Source organism: Acinonyx jubatus, chromosome F2 (assembly GCF_027475565.1).
Source record: "Acinonyx jubatus isolate Ajub_Pintada_27869175 chromosome F2, VMU_Ajub_asm_v1.0, whole genome shotgun sequence".
NCBI classification, from domain to species: domain Eukaryota; kingdom Metazoa; phylum Chordata; class Mammalia; order Carnivora; family Felidae; genus Acinonyx; species Acinonyx jubatus.
Window position 1 is genome coordinate 43,650,559 of NC_069394.1, and position 20,286 is coordinate 43,670,844.

Genomic DNA, 20,286 nt, shown 5'->3' on the forward strand with positions numbered 1-20,286 from the left:
ATTATTCATTGCCACAGCATTTATTGTTCTGTGTATTGGGGTTTGTTTTCAACTTTGTGCATTCAGTGATCACCCTTTGTGAAATCTTGGCCGTTCATTGATTGCATAAAACTATTGCATTCATTTTGAAAGATGAATCATTAACATCAGTGGCTTACCTCCAAACTCGTCTGATAATTTCATTCATGAAAAATACTTGAACAGAACAAATTATTCAACTTACATACCTTTTGCAAAATACTGTATAGCTAATAGTTAATATAATAAAATAGATTTTTCTGAATAAGAGAATAGGAGAAAGAGCCACAAATATATTTCACATCCACACACACAAAAATACACATTTGCACTAAACAAACTTGAAAAGAGAGATCTATTTACTTTACCTTTGTAGCTACACAGAGAGAAACAAAGCAATCAGTAGGTTTCATTCTAGTTGGGTTTTTAATTTTTATACCATTCTTATTTTAAATTTTTTATAATACCCCAGAAGTGGCACACGAGATTCTACACAGAGCAACGAACTAGAAAGCTCCTTCAAGAATAATAGAAATGATAGTGATTTTTTAAAATAAATGGTAATATGCTCAATAAAATAATTCAATACCAGATAAATAGGAAAGTCTTTGGAATAAAAATTAGGGTAATAATTTAACACTGTGAAAAGTAAGTATGATAAAGTACATCTGAAGGACATTAATTACTTATACGTGTGTGAGCTATTGTTGGGCACATAATGGCTGATCCATTTGCCAGCAGGGTCACGCTGCTCCCTGCATTTTAACTCATTACTTTGTAAATCTCTTCTGTGATACCTTGAGGAAGAAAAGGTGCTATTTTAAACCCACTCCTATTTAATATTAATTAGTGTTAAGCAAAATAATTTTCCCCAATTATTACTTAAACAAAGGAAAGTGCTGGACTAACTCATATTTTCTAATATGTTTGGGACTAGCGAGTGTTCGAGAATTTCCAGTAGGGGTTGCGAATATCACCTTCATTTCCAAAGGAGAAGATGAGAAGGGCTGTGATTGGACCACTCATACAGTCAGGCTCGCCAAGCTATTTCCATGTATTAAGAAGTCTGGGAGTCTCGGGAAGTTTTGAAAAATAGAGGGTTGTGTTTTTGTTTTTTTGTTTTTTTTCTTCAGTGATTTGGGTCATGACCTGCCTATGAAAAAATGCAAGTCACATTGCAAGTTGACCTTTCAGCTATTGCAAACCATCCATACTAAGTAAAATTCTCTGCTGGGAAAACTGGTTATTGCCCAGGAACACTGTGACAATGGGTTCTCAAAAGCACAGTTACTTAGGATTTTTTGGTTTCTAAAAATCACTCTTCTCAAATATGCTTGTCATTCTCCAAACATCCATGCTTCAAAGAGCTGACTACTTACCCATTTAGTTGTTGAATAAGCAAATGGCTCGTAATAAATTCAAATTAAATTTCCTCCTGTAAGACTTTTTGAAAATCTTTTAGGCATAAAATAGTGCAGAGACTTTTTTCTAATGGAAATTCTCTTAATGAATCATGAACTAAACTTATTTATACTAAGGATAACACTTTGTAAACTGAATCTAAAACCAGATTGTTTTGCCCTGGACATCAAAGTCAGTTGGGAAGTCGACTTTCATAGTTTATTTTTTAAATGCTGCAAAAAAACATTAACATTTTGAAAAGTATTTCTAATGTTTTCTCAGCATCCACTCTTACTTTCTATCAAAGTCCAAATTCTTTTTCTATAAATTCCTTTTATCTAAACTTCCCATTTTTTCCCAGAGCAGGGAATAAAAAAAGAAAAAAAAAACTTGAGAAAGCAGGTAACACCTCCGGCAACCTGAATTTTTATTAATTGTATTTCAATCTCTTTGAAGACCTTAAATATGTGTATCTGCAGAATGTAGTTGATAATTTAAATTACTCTATATTCTTTAATTTTTTTAACTTGGACTTTTTTTTTCCCCATTTACCTATGACATTGTAATTCATACCAAAACCTAGAGGCTTTAAACAACAACAGTGTATTATTTCTTGTGATTCTGTGGGTTCACAATTTGGGCAGGACTCGGATGGTTCTTCTGCTCTATCTGCCATTAACTGAGGTCACTCACTCAGCTACCTTTTAGCTGCCATTGGCCTGAGTTGAAACCTCCAAACAGGCTTCAATCACAAGTCTGGCATTTCATTGCTCATTTACTTGCCACCACCCCCCTCTCTCCATGTGATGTTTCCTCACTCAGAAGTCTTGCTCAACTTTCTTTATATCATGGTGGCTGAATTACCTAGAAAGAAGTTGTCAGTCCTCTTAAAGGTTAGACTCAGACCTGCCACATTATCTATCCCCTTACTACATTCTGCTCAGCAAAGCAAGTCTAAAGACCATCCCTGGTTCAAGAGGAGGAGAAACAGAGTCTACCCAAATAAAGAGTGGGCTGCACATTTGGGGGGGGAGGGGGACAAATTAATGGAAGACATCTTTAGAAAGTATCTCCACACCTCCTAAGAAACCATTTGTTTATTTGATCAAGATGAGAAAATATTTCAAGCATACAAAATGTAACTGATTTCCTTAATTTCACTAGTTACCATCATAGAGAACAGTGAACTAAATAAAAAATATTTGCTTTGTATAGTAAATTTTAGTCCCTTTATACATATCTGTCTACATTTCTTAATGATTTTTTTTTATTAGCAACTTTACAAGATGTTTCATGTTGCAAAACGCATTATTCTCTAAGACTGCACATTGTGTGGGTTGATAAGACCAGAGTGCCTTTGTTTCTTAAAAACGTACTTGGCCTCCGCCTGTTCTCGTTATTTCTCAAAAATACAAAGATTTAAAAGTTATGACTCCAGCATTAGGCCTATTCAATGGAGTCTCAAAACCTTTTTTACAGATTAGGTGAAAATTCATTTCTAAATACATTGATAAATAAATGATTCGTGGTGCACCTGGGGGACTCAGTCAGTTAAGCGGCTGACTTCGGCTGAGGTCATGATCTCACGGTTCATGGGTTTGAGCCCCGCGTCAGGCTCTGTGCTGACATCTCAGAGCCTGGAGCCTGCTTCAGATTCTCCGTCTCCTTCTCTCTCTGGCCCTCCCCCACTCACATTCTGTCTCTCAGTCTCTCATAAATAAATAAATAAATAAATAAATAAATAAATAAATAAATGGCTTGTTTTCAGATTCTCCTCGGAAACAATTTTTGGTGCTTCTTAAAATGCATGAAGCCACAGAAGAGAGTATTTCCTTGGCACCAGACTAATTCAGGTTTAAATCTTCCTTTTACCACCTACTACGCAGGGATGTAGGAAGGATTAAAAAGACGGTATATGTGCAATTCTTAGTTCAGGCAGGGGATATAACCCTCACTGAATGGTAGCTTTTAATATTAAACTCTTTCAAGTCAAGAGTTTTGAAAAAAATGACCTGGTTTTAGTTGGTTTGCTTGTCAAATATGTGGATATAAAAAAAAAAAAAAGGATTGTTTCAACTTTCCTAGGACCTTTGATAAATTTTCTTTTTCATTGGAATAGATGCGATAATGATCACAAGCCCCCCAAAATGCTCCTTTAAAAGGGGGTACTATGATCAAACAAATTTGGGAAATATTATATACTCCTAATTGTCTCATAGAGAACTATAATGTATATTAAAGGGTCTAAATATTTTCTGAAAATTAAGACATATCCTTTTTTTTTTAATTTAGCATTACCACAAACTCTACTAAAATCTTAAAACATCATAGTCAGATTGAATCATGAGACTGGAAATAATCAACCAGCTCTACAAGGAGATACTACTTCAGAGATATTGTGGGGTTTAGCTCCAGACCACCACAATAAAGCAAATATCACAATAAAGGGAGTCAAATGAATTTTCTGGTTTCCCGGTACATATAAATGTTATGTTTACACTATACTCAGTCTATGAAGTGTGCAATAGCATTATGTCTAAGAAGTGTACATACTTTAATTAAAAACTTCATGGCTAAAAATTGCTAACCATCATCTGTGCTTCCAGTAAGTCATAACATTTTTACTGGTGGAGGGTCTTGCTTCGAGGTTGATGGCTGCTGACTAATTAGGGTGGTGGTTGGTGAAGGTTGGAGTGGCCGGTGCAGGTTCTTAAAATAAGACAACAATGAAGTTTGCCACATAGATTGACTCTTCCTTTCATGAACCATTGCTCTGTAGCCTGTGATGCTATCTGATAGAATCTGACCCACCGTAGAACCTCTTTCAAAATTGGAGTCAATCCTCTCAAACCCTGCCACTGCTTTATCAACTAAGTTTATATAATAGTCTAAATCCTTTGTTGTCATTTCAACGAACTTCACGGCATCTGTACGAGGACTAGATTGTAACTCGGGAAACCACTTTCTTTGCTCATCCATGAGAAGCAAGTCCTCATCCATTAAAGTTGCATCATGAGATGGAGGCAATTCATTCACACCATCAGGCTCCGCTTCTGATTCTCATTCTCCTGCTATTTCCACTATGTCTGCTTCCTCCACTGAAGTCTTGAACCTCTCAGTCATCTATGAGGGTTGGAACCAACTTCTTCCCAATTCTGGTCTATGTCGATATATTGACCTTCTCCCTATGAATCACGAATGCTCTTACTGGCATGTAGAATGATGAAGGCTTTCCAGAAGGTTTTTATTTACTTTGTCCAGATACATCAGAGGGATCACTATATACCGTAAGGCAGTGATAGCCTTACAAAATGTATCTCTTAAACAATAATACTTGAAAGTCAAAATTGCTCCTTGATCCATGGGCTGCAGAATGGATGCTATGTTAGCAGGCATGAAAACAACATTAACTTCATTATACAACTTGATCAGAGCTCTTGTGTGACCAGGTACATTGTCCGTGAGCAACCATATTTTGAAAGGTGTCTTTTTTTCTGAGCAGTAGGTCTGAACAATAGGCTTAAAATATTCAGCAAACCATGTCATAAACAGATGTGCTGTCATCCAGGCTTTGTTGTTCCATTCATAGAGTATATGCAGAGTAGATTTAGCATAATCCTTAAGGACCCTAAGATTTGTTGGACTGGTCAATGAGCATTGGCTTCAAGTTCAAATCACCAGCTGCACTAAACCCTAACAAGAGAGTCAGTCTGTCCTTAGACACTTTGAAGCCAGGCATGACTTCCCTTTAGCTATGAAAGTCTTAGATGACATCTTCTTCCAATATATGGAAAATCTGTTGTTTAGGGTAGTCATCTTCATTAATGACCTTGGCTACTTCTTCTGGAGAACTTGCTGCAGCTTCTACAACAGCACTTGCTGCTTCACCTTGTACTTTTATGTTATGGAGATGGCTTCTTTCCTGAAACCTCATGAATTAACCTCCACTAGCTTCATACTTTTCTTCTTCAGCTTCTGCACCTCTCTCAGCCTTGAGAGAATTGAAGGGAGTTAGGTCCCTGCTCTGGATTAAGCTTTGGCTTAAGGGAATGTTGTAGATGGTTTGATCTTCTATCCAGACCACTCAAACTGTCTCCATAATGGCGAATAGTCCGTTTCATTTTCTTATCATTTATGTGTTCACTGAGTAACACTTTTAATTTCCTTCAAGAACTTTTCCTTTGCATTCACAAGTTGGTTAACCGGTGTAAGAGGCCTAACCTTCAGCCTATCTCAGCTTTCCACATGTCTTCCTCACTAAGCTTACTTTTCTCCAGCTTTCAATTTAAGTGAGAGATATGATGGGGCGCCTGGGTGGCTCAGTCGGTTGAGCATCCAACTTTGGCTCAGGTCATGATCTCATGGTTCGTGGGTTTGAGCCCTAGATCGGGCTCTGCACGGACAGCTCAGAGCCTGGAGCCTGCTTCAGGTTCTCCTTCTCTCTCCCCCCTCCTTCTCCCTCCCCTGTTGTCTCTTTCTCTCTCTCAAAAATAAATACACATTTAAATAAATAAATAAATAAAATGAGACATATGAGAATCTTTCTTTTATCTGAATACTTAGAGGACATTGTATGGTTACTACTTGGCCTTTTTTCAATATTGTTGTACCTTAGGGAATAGGGAGGCCCAAGGAGAGGGAGGAGAAGAAGTGACACAGGAAAATAGCTGGTAGGTGGGGCAGTCAGGACCCACACAACATTTATTAAGCTCACTATCTTCTGTGGGCACAGTGCATGGTGCCCCAAAGCAACTGTAATAGCAACATCAAAGAGCAGCGATCACAGATGACCCTAACAAATATCATAATAATGAGAACATTTGAAATATTGTGAGCATCACCAAAATGTGACACAGAGACAGGAAGTGAGCAAATGCTGCTGGGAAACAAATGGTGCTTATAGACTTGCTTTACACAGGGTTGTCACCAACCTTCGATTTGTAAAAACTACATCGCATGTGAAACACACTAAGGTGAAGTGAACTAAAGTGAGGTATGCCTGGATAGTGTATGCACTTGGAGGCCTGTTTGGTTTTTGCTTTTTTTCTCTACAAAAGAGGCAGTAACATTTCAGTTTGGGTTACCCAATAAACTTAATCTTACACTAAATAATCAATGAACACCTTATATATTTTAAGAGGTTCATGACCACTCAAGGTCGTTGTTAAGAACATCAGTTCTCGTGTTCTCCTAGTAAATTTCATTTTTTTTTTAAGTTTATATATTTATTCTGAGACAGAGAGAGAGCAGTAGCAGCACGAGTGAGGGAGGGGCAGAGAGAGAAGATGAGAGAAAAATCCCAAGTAGGCTCCTCCATGTCAGCGCACGGAGCCTGAAGCGGGGCTCGAACTTGCGAACCGTGAGATCATGACCTGAGCTGAAATCAAGAATCAGTCACTTAAGCAACTGAGCCACCAAGGTGCCCCTCGCCTAATTAACCTTAATACCTTGTGTAGAATTGGGTACCCTTAGACTAATAGGTCTCAGACTACCATGCTTTAATGGTTGAAGTATATCTCTGTATATCTGACTTTAAGAGGTAAGCTACAGATAGATATAGATTGACATGGATATATAGGTACATATATAGATATAGATACATACATATATAGATATATAGGTACATATGGACATTTAACTCTGATGATCAGCTCAGCCCTCTTAGTATGTCTGCATTGTAATCTCCCTCCTCAATTGCTTCCTGGAATTACTGAAATTTAAGGAAAGAGACAATATTTATAGGAGAATCAAATGATCAGTTTTGTTAAATCAATAACTTCAGTTTTGTCCCCAAAGTGACTTCTATAAACTCCGCCCAGGGCATAGTTGTCTAACCCACACAACAAAATGCTAATGTTTCATGACTGTTGTTTTCCTTAGTTTTACATTCTCTTTTCCACCACTTATTCATTACTTTGTAACTTCAAAGGCACAAATGCTTTATATTCTGACATATATCACATCATCTATCACATAGTAGTTGCTGCAAAATTGGGCAGATAGATGGATAACAGCAGCTGGTGGATGGTAGATAAATGGCAAGAAGAGAGAGACAAAGAAAGAAAGGAAAGCAAGGAGAGAGGGAGAAAGACAAAGGACAGAGGGAGGAAGGACACATTTATAGGTTCATAACTGTTCTGAAGGAATCATTAGAAGTCTACACAAAATTAGCCAAATGTCCTTCTAAGTTAAGAACCAAATAACAAATCCTGCGATGCAAAGTGATATGCGTAAAGACAATGTCTAGAGAATGAAAATGTGCAAATTCAGCAGTTATTTGTTTGCTTCTCTCATTGGAAATAACCTCTTTGTTAGTGGGGTCAGTGTCTTAATATAATGCCTGGCACAAAGGAAGTTACTCTTTACATGTTTGTTAAATGGATAACTATTCATCACATATTATGAAAGGTATGGTTTCATCTGAAAAAGGTTTGTCAAGCAATCAAAACAAAAAGAGAGATTTACATAATTCTTAGGTAAAGAACAAACTTTACAAATTTCTTTTGTTCTGGTATTCCATGAAGTCTGTTATTTTGAGTTTCCCATCCATGCTTTTTTGGATGGAGCAGTGCCCTAATGGGGAGTCCATTAAGAGTGAGTCTCAAACATTGCGACATTTTGCTCCCTAGAGCAAACAAACTTTTCTTTCAGTAAGACAGAAGACATCAGTTTTAAGGAAATATTTGGGTGAAACATTTCATCCAAGGAACCAATTTAGCTGTGTAGAAATAACTACCCACAAATGAATGCATCAATTTGGAGACATTTGTCTAATACAGGTTTGTCTAATACAAATAGACATTTGACTAATACTAAGCCAGAATTAGTCGATGAGAGAGCATGTAAATTTGAATGACAAACAGAATACATGTCTCATTTGGTTGAGATTTTTCCATAAATATAACATTTTAAAAAACAACCTGTTTTATATATAGAAAGAGGACTACAGCTACCTAACAAACTTCCTGAGTCAATTCTGCAATATTTCTTGTGAGATAAAGCAAGATCAAAACAGCATAAAAAGGAAGTAATGGGAGTAGCATGTTTTTTTCATCCTCCAATTTCCCTTATTTTTTTTTAATTTTCCAGAGATTGAAGCTTTGTCTTCCTGAGAGAACAGGATGTTTAATATTACTTTCGAAATACTATAACTTAGCTAAAATAGGGAAGCAAAGGAGAAACGATTGAAAATTTCTCCATGGTGAAAGAGGGGAGAAAAATCATACACAGTATACTAGTTACAAGTTAAGTCCTCTTAACTGATTTATTTTACTATTTTTTGTTCAAGTAACCTATTTAAAAACGCATCCATGCATAGATTGCCCCTATTATTAATAGTAAATGTACATTTCAACCTGTCAAGTTTTTCTAGCCCCAGTTCTGCAAGGTTTTTTTTTTTTTTTTTTTTTTTTTTAGGAAAAAAAATTTAAAAAGCAAAGGCATTTCCTAGGGCACATGCTGCTAGACACCCAGCATTTATCTTATCTCAGTTGATGACTTTCCTTTTATCCTGAAATGATTTGACAATGACTCTATGATTTCCTGTACAAATTACCCTTTGAAAGTGGCAGTGGCGCTTGGCAGCGATCTTCACTTAATTACTGAGTGGATTATTAGCATACGGCTCCCCCCCCCTTCATTTCTTTATATCTTCTAGATTGCGTTGACAGTTCCCTTTCATTGCCTGCTTTAACTCACTGAATACTAAACATTATGCAGATTGCAGCTGAGAAGTACCCAGGCTACTCCAAACCCCTAGTCTGCACCAAAACCTTTTTGATGGAGAAGAATTTCCAGGTCAGAAATCAATAGCGTGTCTGAGAAGTGCATTTGTGGGTTTTCTTAATTTAGATTGGGGTGGGGTAGCGCAAAGCACTAATGTTCAAAAGTGAATATTCCTCCGTGATCTTTCTGGAAAACAATGAGTTTTGTTCCTTCCTTTAATATCCTCTGTCTTTAAATAGACTGAGATCTTGAGATTCTATTTCTCTTATACTCCTTCCACTACCTAACTTGGGAGGGGATTAAGGAGACCCTGTTTTGAGAAATGGTAAGTTTCACTCCTTATCAGGCTCTGAAGTCAAGGGACCGATAAGCTGACCTCCCTGGCATGTGTGAAGTGTTATTTATTGTTTGCCAGGCAAGACAAATGCAAATGATAAATTGCAAAGATCTCTTCAGCACTCTCAGAAGGAACCTTCTCTTCTGTCTTGGCTCCCATCTTCTGGCACAAATTTGCACATATGTCGGGCATTCTCCATCCAGATCTTTATCCTTTTTTTTTTTTTCTCCCTGAACTGCATTCTAAAGCATCTTCCACATTTCCCAGGGTGTAGTAGGGACATGAACCCCTTCCCATTTCAGCCTTATGGTATAGCTTAGTGCATGTTTTTGTTTTTGTTTTTGTTTTTTTCTCTGTCTGCCTCTCCTTGGGAGGAGAATACAATACATGAGTGATTTCAGGACTTGGTGGCAGTGACACCAAAGCAATGGGAGTCAGCGCGGGTGGGGGGAACAGCTGGGTGCTGACTATGTCATCTCCATTCCAGGACTATCAACCACCAGCTTTATTCTTCTACTGTTACATCTGCTATGAAATGCGGGTCTTCCAGGTGGCAACCCAACATGCTGTCCAGTGCTATGAGGCCATTTAAATGCTTTGAGCTAATGCTGCATATCCATTTTCTAAACAAGTTAGCAGATACCATATGCAGCAATTAAAGTTTTATTGAGTGGTGCCTGCTTACCATACTGAATTTGGATTGGCTACCATCTGTCTCAAAGCCTGTGGTACCATCCCTGTTGCTTGAGAGAGCATTTGTAAGGATAGGAGATTTTTCTCAACTTCTGAAGAAGCTGCTTGCATGATTTTTTACATGCAGGCCCACAAAAGTGGAATTGGTACAAATGAAAAGTACCAGACAATTAGAAGTTAGGATGGAGTACATATTTTTGAGTGGGATAGGCCACTACACCGAGAACGCCCGATCTTGTAGCTTCCACCCCGGCTGTTTTTAATATACATGTGCTATTTTTCAGACATGTCTTCTAGGGGCAACTCAATGAACCAAAATTAGGAGTGGGCAAAGGACATGGGAATTGTTTTGCCTCTGTAAGAATCAATGTAATTGTTCTCACTTTCTAGGAAAATTTTACCTGGAACCACAGGGAAAAATTAAAATATAAATTTACATTTTACTCATTCCACTGGTAAGTCTCTACGGGGACAAAGCTGTTTAAGATCAATCAGAACTGAACAAAGGGTTTTGAAGAAAGCATTTATTAAAATTTAAGTAACGTCTAAATACTTGAGCTATGATGCTTTACTAATACGTTGTTAATGTTTGATGTTTTCTCAGACATATTTATCTTTATACCTTTGGCCTTCATGAATGCTCAGAGGGAAAAACGTATGATAGGGAAGTTCAAAACCTCCTCAAATTTTTAAAACAGCTGCCTGAGTATTAGTGTAGACCAACAGAATAAAGACTGGAGATCAAATCTGTTAACAAACTCCGGGTTGCACGGATCTTGGATATATTGCTTGACATTTCTGTGGATACTGTTCCATAGGAAAATAATGGATGTATTCAAGCCTTGTTGATTCTGTCCCTTTTAACCCTAATGAGAACTTCTGAGCTGAGGCTTTGTATATTGAAAATAGTTGGTAAGTGAGAAGATAAATAGCTTTTTTCTTTCTTTTCTTTTCTTTCCTTTCTAACAGCTTCATTGTATCATATGTTGATGCTGTTCATTAGAGCTTCCTCACTATTCAGGTCCTAGTAAGCAACGTCACATTTCATGAGTGACAAGTTCATATCACAGTCTTAAGCCTCATGTACTTAGAGGAAAAGTGACACGCTTGAACGAGAGTACCGAATATGATTTAGAAGGCCTGCCCTACATACTGGCCTCAGAAATGCTATTCACTAGGTAGGAGAATCACCAGTCCCTCTGAGTCTTTTTTCCTGTTCTGTAACATGAAGCTCAAAATCCATGTCCGCTTTCCTTTGGATTACTGTGAGATTTCAAAGAGTCTATAAATCTCTGTAAATAATCATTAAAATGTGAAGTGAAAAATAGTTTGCAAATTATTAAATAATGTCACAAATCCCACCCACCCTTCCACTGAAGACCAAATGTCATGTCTTTCACAAAACCTTTAAAATAACACGAATCAGGGGCACCTGGGTGACCCAGTCTGTTGAGCAGCCGACTCTTGACTTTGGCTCAGGTCGTGATCTCAAGGTTGTGAGATCAAGCTCCCAATGGAAGCGCTGCCGGGGATTCTCTCTCCCTCGCCCTCTGCCCCTCCCCCACTGTCTCTCTCCCTCTAAAAATAAATAAATATTTTAAAAAATTAACATGAGTCATCCATATCTCCTCTCAACCCAAATAGCAATGTATTTGTATCGGTCTAAAGACATGCTTCCCTCTTTATTATAATCTGAGAGAGGAGATCCACCACAACCATCTAAACTTTTGCTTTTTGACTTGTGTGGTCCACGAAACTGAAGCACCAGCCAGCATCACATGAGAACTTTATGGAAACTCAGAATTTCAGGTCTCTCCCAGACCTACCAAATGAGAATCTGTGTTTCATAAGATCATCAAGTAAGTAGTAGAAATATTAAAGTTTGAGGGGCACTTGTGTGCCCCTCAGTTGAGCATCTGACCCTCAGTTTTGCCTCAGGTCATGGTTTTGTGGATTTGAGTGCCATGTTTGGACTGAGCCTGCTTGAGATTCTCTGTCTTCCTCTCTCTCTGTCCCTACCCCATTTGTGCTGTTTCTGTCTCTCTCAAAATAAATAAACTTAAAAAAAAGAAAGAAAGAGAGAAAGAGAAAGAGAAAGAGAAAGAAAGAAAGAAAGAAAGAAAGAAAGAAAGAAAGAAAGAAAGAAATGTTAAAATTTGAGACACACTGCTCTATACAATGACTTTAATTCTCAGGAAATTTATTATTCTTTTTATTTAAGATATTTACTATAAATGAAGATCTTGTGGGGCCTAAAAGCATATTGGCACAACCCTATCATTTCAAGAACAAGAGAAAGAAAATTCCAACTGGGATTCATATAAATTGGAATTTGCATAAAATTTAATGTCTGGTTCACTCACTTATTGATTATTTATTCATTCATTCATTCATTCATTCATCAATTATTAGTGTCTATTGTGAACCAGACACCGTAGTATATATGGAGAATTCTTTTTGGAATAAGACATGATGCCCAATATCAAAGGGCTTCTAGAGAGGGCAGATGAAAGTTTTCTCACTCCTATGAGGTATTCCTTTAGTCATCCCACAGAAGTCTTCCTTAACAGGTGTCTGATTCTGCCTAGTCTTACACTTGTCTTACATTTCTTCCAGACTCACTTATTTATCTTCATTGCTATGACACTGGAAAATCTACACTTAATGAATTTGGGGGGCGCCTGGGTGGTTCAGTTGGTTGAGCATCCGACTCAATTTCAGCTCAGGTCAGGATCCCAGGGTCCTGGGATCAAGCCCTGTGTCTGGCTTCGTGCTAAGCATGGAGTCTGCTTAAGACTCTCTCTCTCTCTCTCTCTCTCTCTCTCTCTCTCTCTTTCTCTCCCCCTCTGCCCTTCTCCCCTGCTTGTGCTCTTTCTCTCTCTTTAAAAGAAGAACAAGTACCAGAACAAGAACAAGAACAAGAAGAAAGGACAAGAACAAGAAAGTTAAGAATAAAAAAATAAAAAGTAAATGGATTTGATGAAATCAAGTGTCATTCTTTGGCTACTCATACAAGAGAAAAATGGCTCATTGGCCAACATTGTATCATAGCATTAGCAGATACATCTAATCTGTGATTCTCGCCTATTCTCTAACCCATGCCCACCCTAACCTAGAATTAATATTATCATGTAACAATAATAGTTAATATATATGGAGACTTCCCCATATGCCCAGAATGGTTCTAAGCATGTCACATGTATTATCTTATTTAATCATCACAGGTATCCTAAGAGACAAACATCATCCCCTTTTTACAGAGGAGCTAACTGAGGCACTGAAAAATCAAGTAAGAGAGTAATAGAGATACCTTCAAGTATCTCTAGGCTGTATGAATTTAATTTTTTTTAATGTTTAGCTTTGAGAGAGAGACAGAGACAGAGCATAAGCTGGGGTTGGGGCGGGGGAGGGGGAGGCAGAGAGAGAGAGGGAGACACAGAATCTGAAGCATGCTCCAAGCTCTGAGCTGTCAGCACGGAGCCAGATGAAGGGCTTAAACTCATGAACCGCGAGAACATGACCTGAGCTGAAGTCAGATGCTTAACTGACTGATCCCCCAGGCGCCCCTAGGCAGTCTGAATTTAAAGCCTATCATTATATATAAAGCCTTAAGGTAATGATAGTACCTTTGAAATGATTTCCAACAGGATACATTGTCTCTAATTACGTATTCTATTCTTTCTGTCCTGAAACTGGCAGATCTCCCACCAATGGCAATAGTAGTTCTAGACACATTAGTCCCAAATAGCTCTTCCAAAAGAATTAAACAAACTGATGAAGATCTTAAGCTTAATTAAACTACATTCATTTTCCTGACTGAAAGGTCAGTAGAAGCCAAGAGGAACTACAGTTTCAATTATTTATTGACTGCATAGTGTTCTTCCTCCACGAACAGTAACTCTCTAATTTTTGTAACTATAGATATCTTGCATTTTGTTTGTTACACAACATTGGATGAATGCCTTGCATTGTCGCTGTGATGGTTTCTTACAGTATGTGCTTCTCACCTTTCCTGTTGGAGATTCTCATCATCGAGCCATTTGTCTCTAAGTGGTCTGAAAACGTACTTAGATCTCAATGGCCGACAGGACTTTCATACAGAGGCTTGGTCATTGAAATCTAAAGAGTGACCCTATCATCAGTCTAAGAGTTTCTGGCACCCATCTTCTTGCTCATTACTGCCTCACTTTTATACTTGGACCTAATTGTTGCATGGACAGAAGCCAAGTCTGCAGAAGAGTAAATGATCTGACTGTAATGAGTTACAGGTTCAAGTACCTCCTTCTGTGTGTTGTCACTATGGAGCAATGTGCCGGTCACTTGGCTAATGCTCTAGTTTCTAAACTGCTTGTGTTCTTTGTTTTGGCTCCTTCTTCCTCCATTTCTCTGATTATTAGTACCTCCAAGGGAAGCTAAGTTCAGAAATTGTGTTAAATGACTGAGTATTGATGTTCTAGCAAAGTCTAGGGATTATTTACACCATCAGCTGTTCTATTCTTCATGAGCTGAGGCAATCAGTGCTGCATGCTATAATGTCATGGTCTTCTCAACATTAGAACATGCAAAAGATGTGTTAGTACACATTGTTTATTTGAAAGAGACACATTTCTAGAACCTCACTGTAACACTGTTGACTCTACTGAAAAATTCCTCTGAAAGCCTAGACTAGTAATTAAACACCCAAAGGTCTCCTTATAAGGTAGTTTTACCAAAAACAGTCTCAGGGTACATGCCCAAAGGTCATGTTGCATATAAAAGCTCCAGGCAATTTCTTTCAATGAGCTCAAGACACCAGCCTATAACCAGTAGTCATTTCCACCCCTTGGCCTCTACTTCCAGGGCTTGTCGTTGATTGCAATTTTGCCCTTGGCTCTACAAACAGCTTTGCTCAGAACTTTTGTGCTACCTTGATTTGCAGCTACATAGAGCTCTCAATGGTCTACGGGTGTGTTGCATTGTTCACAATCCTCTTAGGAGACTTTCTGTTAGCCCTATATGCAACCTCATATTCCTTCAGCAATAATTTCTTAAGCATATGCTCCAAGAAATAGTAAAATGCTCACGATCGAAATCCTCAACAATGCCCATTGACTAGAATATATCATCAGAGCTCCTCTCACTGGAATTAGAGATTCTCCAGGACCTGGAAACCACCTCGGTTTGCTTTTGTGATTCCAATTTCTTCCTTCCTCCAAGTCTCCTCTTTAATCACTGAGTTACTTACTCCTTGTAAGTAATAATAAAATAAAAGCAAGTGAGACCCCAGCCTGGCGGGATATATTCATGGTTCACTCACACTAACTAGCAAGATTGGGAAATAGTCTATGCTTGTGTCGCTGGGATTGTTAGTACAGTGAGCCCGGTGAACTAGTGCTTATGTGCTCTGTGTGTATAGTCCCTTTACTTGACTTCCTTTGAATGAGATCAGGTAAGAATTGGCCTGTCTTCTAGCCATTGAGCTCAGTGTTTCCATCGGCATCTCTAGGGAATGGAATACTAGGAGGAACTTCAGAAAGTAGGCTTGGGCCTCCTTGGCTCATTTGTCGCATTCCCTCTAGCTTTCCCTTGATTCTCTACTGAGAATCTCTTAAATTTCCTCATCTAGATCCCCTCTATGAATTCAGATTGTACCTAATAATAGAAACCATGCCTTTCCCAGAATACTTATTACTGAAGTCCTGATTGGGCATGTTTGATCCATGTAATTATGATTCTTGGATATGGCACCCTGTGCATCTCAAATCCCACCCTTCCGTGCCACTCATTGCAATTTCTTGATTTGTTTTCCCTAACCCCACCTGGACACCACAGGTCAGTCTCCAGCCTAACCTCTCCCCACTCTGTTTTCAACATCCAACTTACCCATGAGTGAGGTCAGGATACTTAGGGCAATAAAGAACAAACATAGGTGTACCTCAAAATCAACATGTCTACTATCAAAGTATATGCTTTCCCACCCCTGCTCCATCTTGAGAAGTAGAAAAATGTTCACTCCCTTCAAATTAGAGGGTTTTTTTTCATCTTTATGAATTATATTCAAGTCTTACCAATTATGGTCTGAGAAACTGAAGAGCTCCAACCTCAAAAGAGGAAAGCAGAAAAAAATCTAAGTCTCTGTAAAATACATATTACTTTTGGAAAATACAATTTTTCAGATAATATAATTACATGAATTCTATCCAAGTCCTATCAATTCTCTCTCCCAAGTGTCTCCTGAATTTGAATTTCTCACTGCCTTACCACAGCTACTATTACCACACCAGGAATACATAAAATCTCTTTTCTGGAATATTGTAAACATCTAATTTGCCTCCCTGATTTTATTCCCTTGGAATTCATAGGCATCCTTCACCCAGATGGCCATCAGTAATCTCTCTGAATCACTACTATAATCATGACTCTCATCCTTCTAGATCCTTCAGGGGTGAAATGAGCCCTGAGCACATCTGATAATATTGTCTTCTCCTTCTTTATATATGTTTAAAATATGTTCTGTGTGCCCTTATGTATCTTACATAGATACATAAGGCAAAGGAATTAATACAAATACGAGGTTGTCAGATTTTCTTACTAGTGGCATCTTTAATCAAAGAATACATGGTTAGAGGTTTGGCAATAGACTAGGTCTTTCACGGCCAATATTTAAGACCTGCTGCACTGCAAGCTGTCTATTTTCATCAAAATTATGTCTTCCTCAGACAGTCATTTGCTCAGGTTCCAAGATGTCCTACCTGGGAAGTATGAGCTTCTTGGAAGAGAAGAAATTTGGAGTTTCTCCAGGTGGGCACAAAAAAAGCCCTCCATTTGTTACTGATAACCCCTAAATTATGTATCTTCCACAGAGAATATTAGATTTTCCTCTGCTTTCCTTTTTGGAGCTTGGGATTCTGCTTCAGCTTCTCCAACAATAATCATCAACCAATGATATTCATTATTGCAGTGACTGAACACCTTCATATACCAGGACCTGTGTAAGCTCCATAACTGTCATAGCATCCCTACAAGGTAAGCAATATTAGCCCTAATTTTGGGATGAGGAATCTGATAATGAAATTCACCCAGATAGTGAATAGAAATAATGAATGACAAATCATGGATAGTCTGTCCAAATCCAAAGTCTTTACTCTTAACCATACCATCATAACCACACACTTCCCTGAATCAATAATTAATTAAGTAATAGCATTATTATTTTTTTATTATTATTCATCTCTCTGGGTGAACACCTCTCATCACCTTTGTCTCCACGGCAGAGACCCAGTAACATACTGGGAATTCTTATAAATTCTATCACACTGACTTGTCATGTTAAACAGGATTCATATAGGGGCGCCTGGGTGGCTCAGTTGGTTAAGTTACTGACTTTGGCTCAGGTCATGATCTCACGGTTTGTGGGTTTGAGCCCCATGTCTGGCTCTGTGCTGAACGCTTGCTTGGAGCCTGGAGCCTGCTTCAGATTCTGTGTCTCCTTCTCTGTCTGCCCCTCACTTGCTTGTGCTCTGTCTCACTCTGTCTCTCAAAAATAGATAAATGTAAAAAAAAAAAATTGAAACAAAATTAAAAAAAAATTTTAAACAAAACCCAGGCAGTATTATTTGAAGCTTCACAGACATTTGAACCATCTTATTATTTTGTAGCACCTAAGTCAGTTTGAGCTGAAGGCCATCTTGTCAGTTTGTTGTCTGCTGAGGTATTCGGAAAATCCTAAAATATGGTCATCAGACTTATATCATCTGGCAGTAATTGGGAGAGGAGCATTTTAATGGCATTTTCTCTCCTTCTTTAACATTTTATTATGGATGATTTTAATATATACAAAAGTTGGGGCACCTGGGCGACTCAGTTGGTTAAGCTTCAGACTCTTGACTTTGGCTCAGGTCATGATCTCACGGTTCATGGGACTGAGCCCCACGTCTGGCTCTGTACTGACAGGGCAGAGTCTTCTTGGGATTCTCTCTCTCTCTCCTCTCCCCCAGTTCTAGCAATCAACTCTCCTTTCACCCGTAACTTTTCGTCTCTCCCCTCACTGGATTATCTTGAAGCAAATGTCAGATATATCATTTCATTCATACAGATTGCAGATTTTATTTTCTTAAACAATTGCAATACCATTATCTACACCTAAAAATTAACAATAATTCCTTATTGACATTAAATATGCAGTCTGTGTTGGAACTTCCTCCAACTTTGCTTCTTATGAATCATTTTCACAGTTTCCCTATTCTAACTGGAATTCAAACAAGGTCCATAATTTTCATTTAATTGATATGTACTCCTAAGTCCATTTTAGTCTATATGTCATTCTTTTTTTTTTTTTTTTTTTTTTAAAGAATCTTGGTCTTTGGGGAGTGCCCGAGTGGCTCAGTTAAGCATCCAACTCTTGACTTCGACTCAGGTCATGATCTTAGAGTTCATGGGATCAAACTCAGTATTGGACTCTGTGCTGACAGTGTGGAGCCTGCTTAGGATTCTCTCTCCCTCTCTCTCTCTCTCTCTCTGCCTCTTCCCCCCCCCCGCCAAAATAAATAAATAAATATTTAAAAAAAAAAAAAGAATGTGAGAATCTTTGTCTTTCGTCTTGTAGAGTTGCGTTCATGCTAAAATTTACTGATTCTATCCCTATAGCATCACTTAGTGTATTCGTTGGCCCTTTGAATTTTCTGTAAATTGGTAGAGACCTGATCTGATTCAGTTTGATGTTTTTTTTTTTTTTTAGATGGTGGCAATATTTTATTTTCAAATGTCATGGGAGGGAGGCTGTTTTATTGTAGTTATTATTCTCATTGATACCTTAAATTGTCCCTTTTTTGTCTACTGCAAGCCTCTTCCAAGGTCCTGAGTTTTATGACACAACCCCCATTGTCTTTGGTAGCATCCTTGTTTTCTACTACTTCAAGCTGTTTCAGCTTCACCTTACCCTTCCGGTGCTCAGCTTGGAATCAACAATTTGTCCAATAAGCCCATTTTGAAGCCCATTTTAGGCTGTGATATGAGCACTCCAGGTATTCACGTCTCTAGACTGGAAATTGTTTCCAGGTCTTTTTAATGGACAGAAAGGGTTTTTTTGTTGTTGTTGTTATTCAAATTTTCTTAAGTTGCTTACTTGATTTATATGTTACATACATAATAGTTTCAGAATAACAATAACCATAAGATTACTAACAACCATTTAAGATTTTTTTTTAATTTTTTGATTGGGATATCCTTAGGATATATTCCACTAAGGATAAAGATATATAGGCAAGTTACTGAATTTTAAAGTTATTTGAAGCAATTTCTTAGGTCTTCATTAAGCCATCAGCTCAGTACACAGTTCGGTTTATTTGTTTAATCTTGCTTTTAAATTTTAAAGACTCCTTTTTATCTTCATTTTAATTTAACTTTGTCATATATTCACATAAAATATAGTTCGAAAATTAGATCAATCAAACAGGGTAAATTCAGAGTAGACACTCTTCCTTTCCTGTCCTTTCTCCCACGTTCCCTTTCTCCCTTTAGAGGTAATTATTGGGTTGATTTGATGGTTTATTTTTACACTCTTAAATTGAAGAAAATATATATACATTTACAAATATTCAGAGACACAGAGCAGAATGCTGTATGTACTTTTCTCTATCTTGTTTCTTTTTTCATTTACCGTATCCTGAATATCACTTCGTAACAGTTTATATATATGCTCTTTATCTTTTAACAGATGCACAGTATTCCACCGTGTGGATGTGCATGGTTTATTCAACTGGCCCTAGTTATAATACACATTTAGGATATTTCCATTGCTATCACAAATAGTATAATAATTAATATTTTCCTGCATATGTCTCTTGTATTTTTCTACATACCTTTGGAATATGTTTCTAGAAGGGGGATATCCGGGTCAGATGATAAATGTACATGGGAGTGTGCTAGATATTGCCAGATTCCCATGAATAATATATGAGATTATTCTTCTTCCTACAGAAAAAAGAGTGCCTTTTCCCTACAGCCTCCCCAACAGCGTATGCTGTCAATTTTTGGATTTTTTTTTTCCTATTGGCATTTCTCTTATTCTGAGTAAAGTTGAATATCTTTTCATATGTCCAAAAATTAATTGTACTTCTTTTCTGGCCCACGTC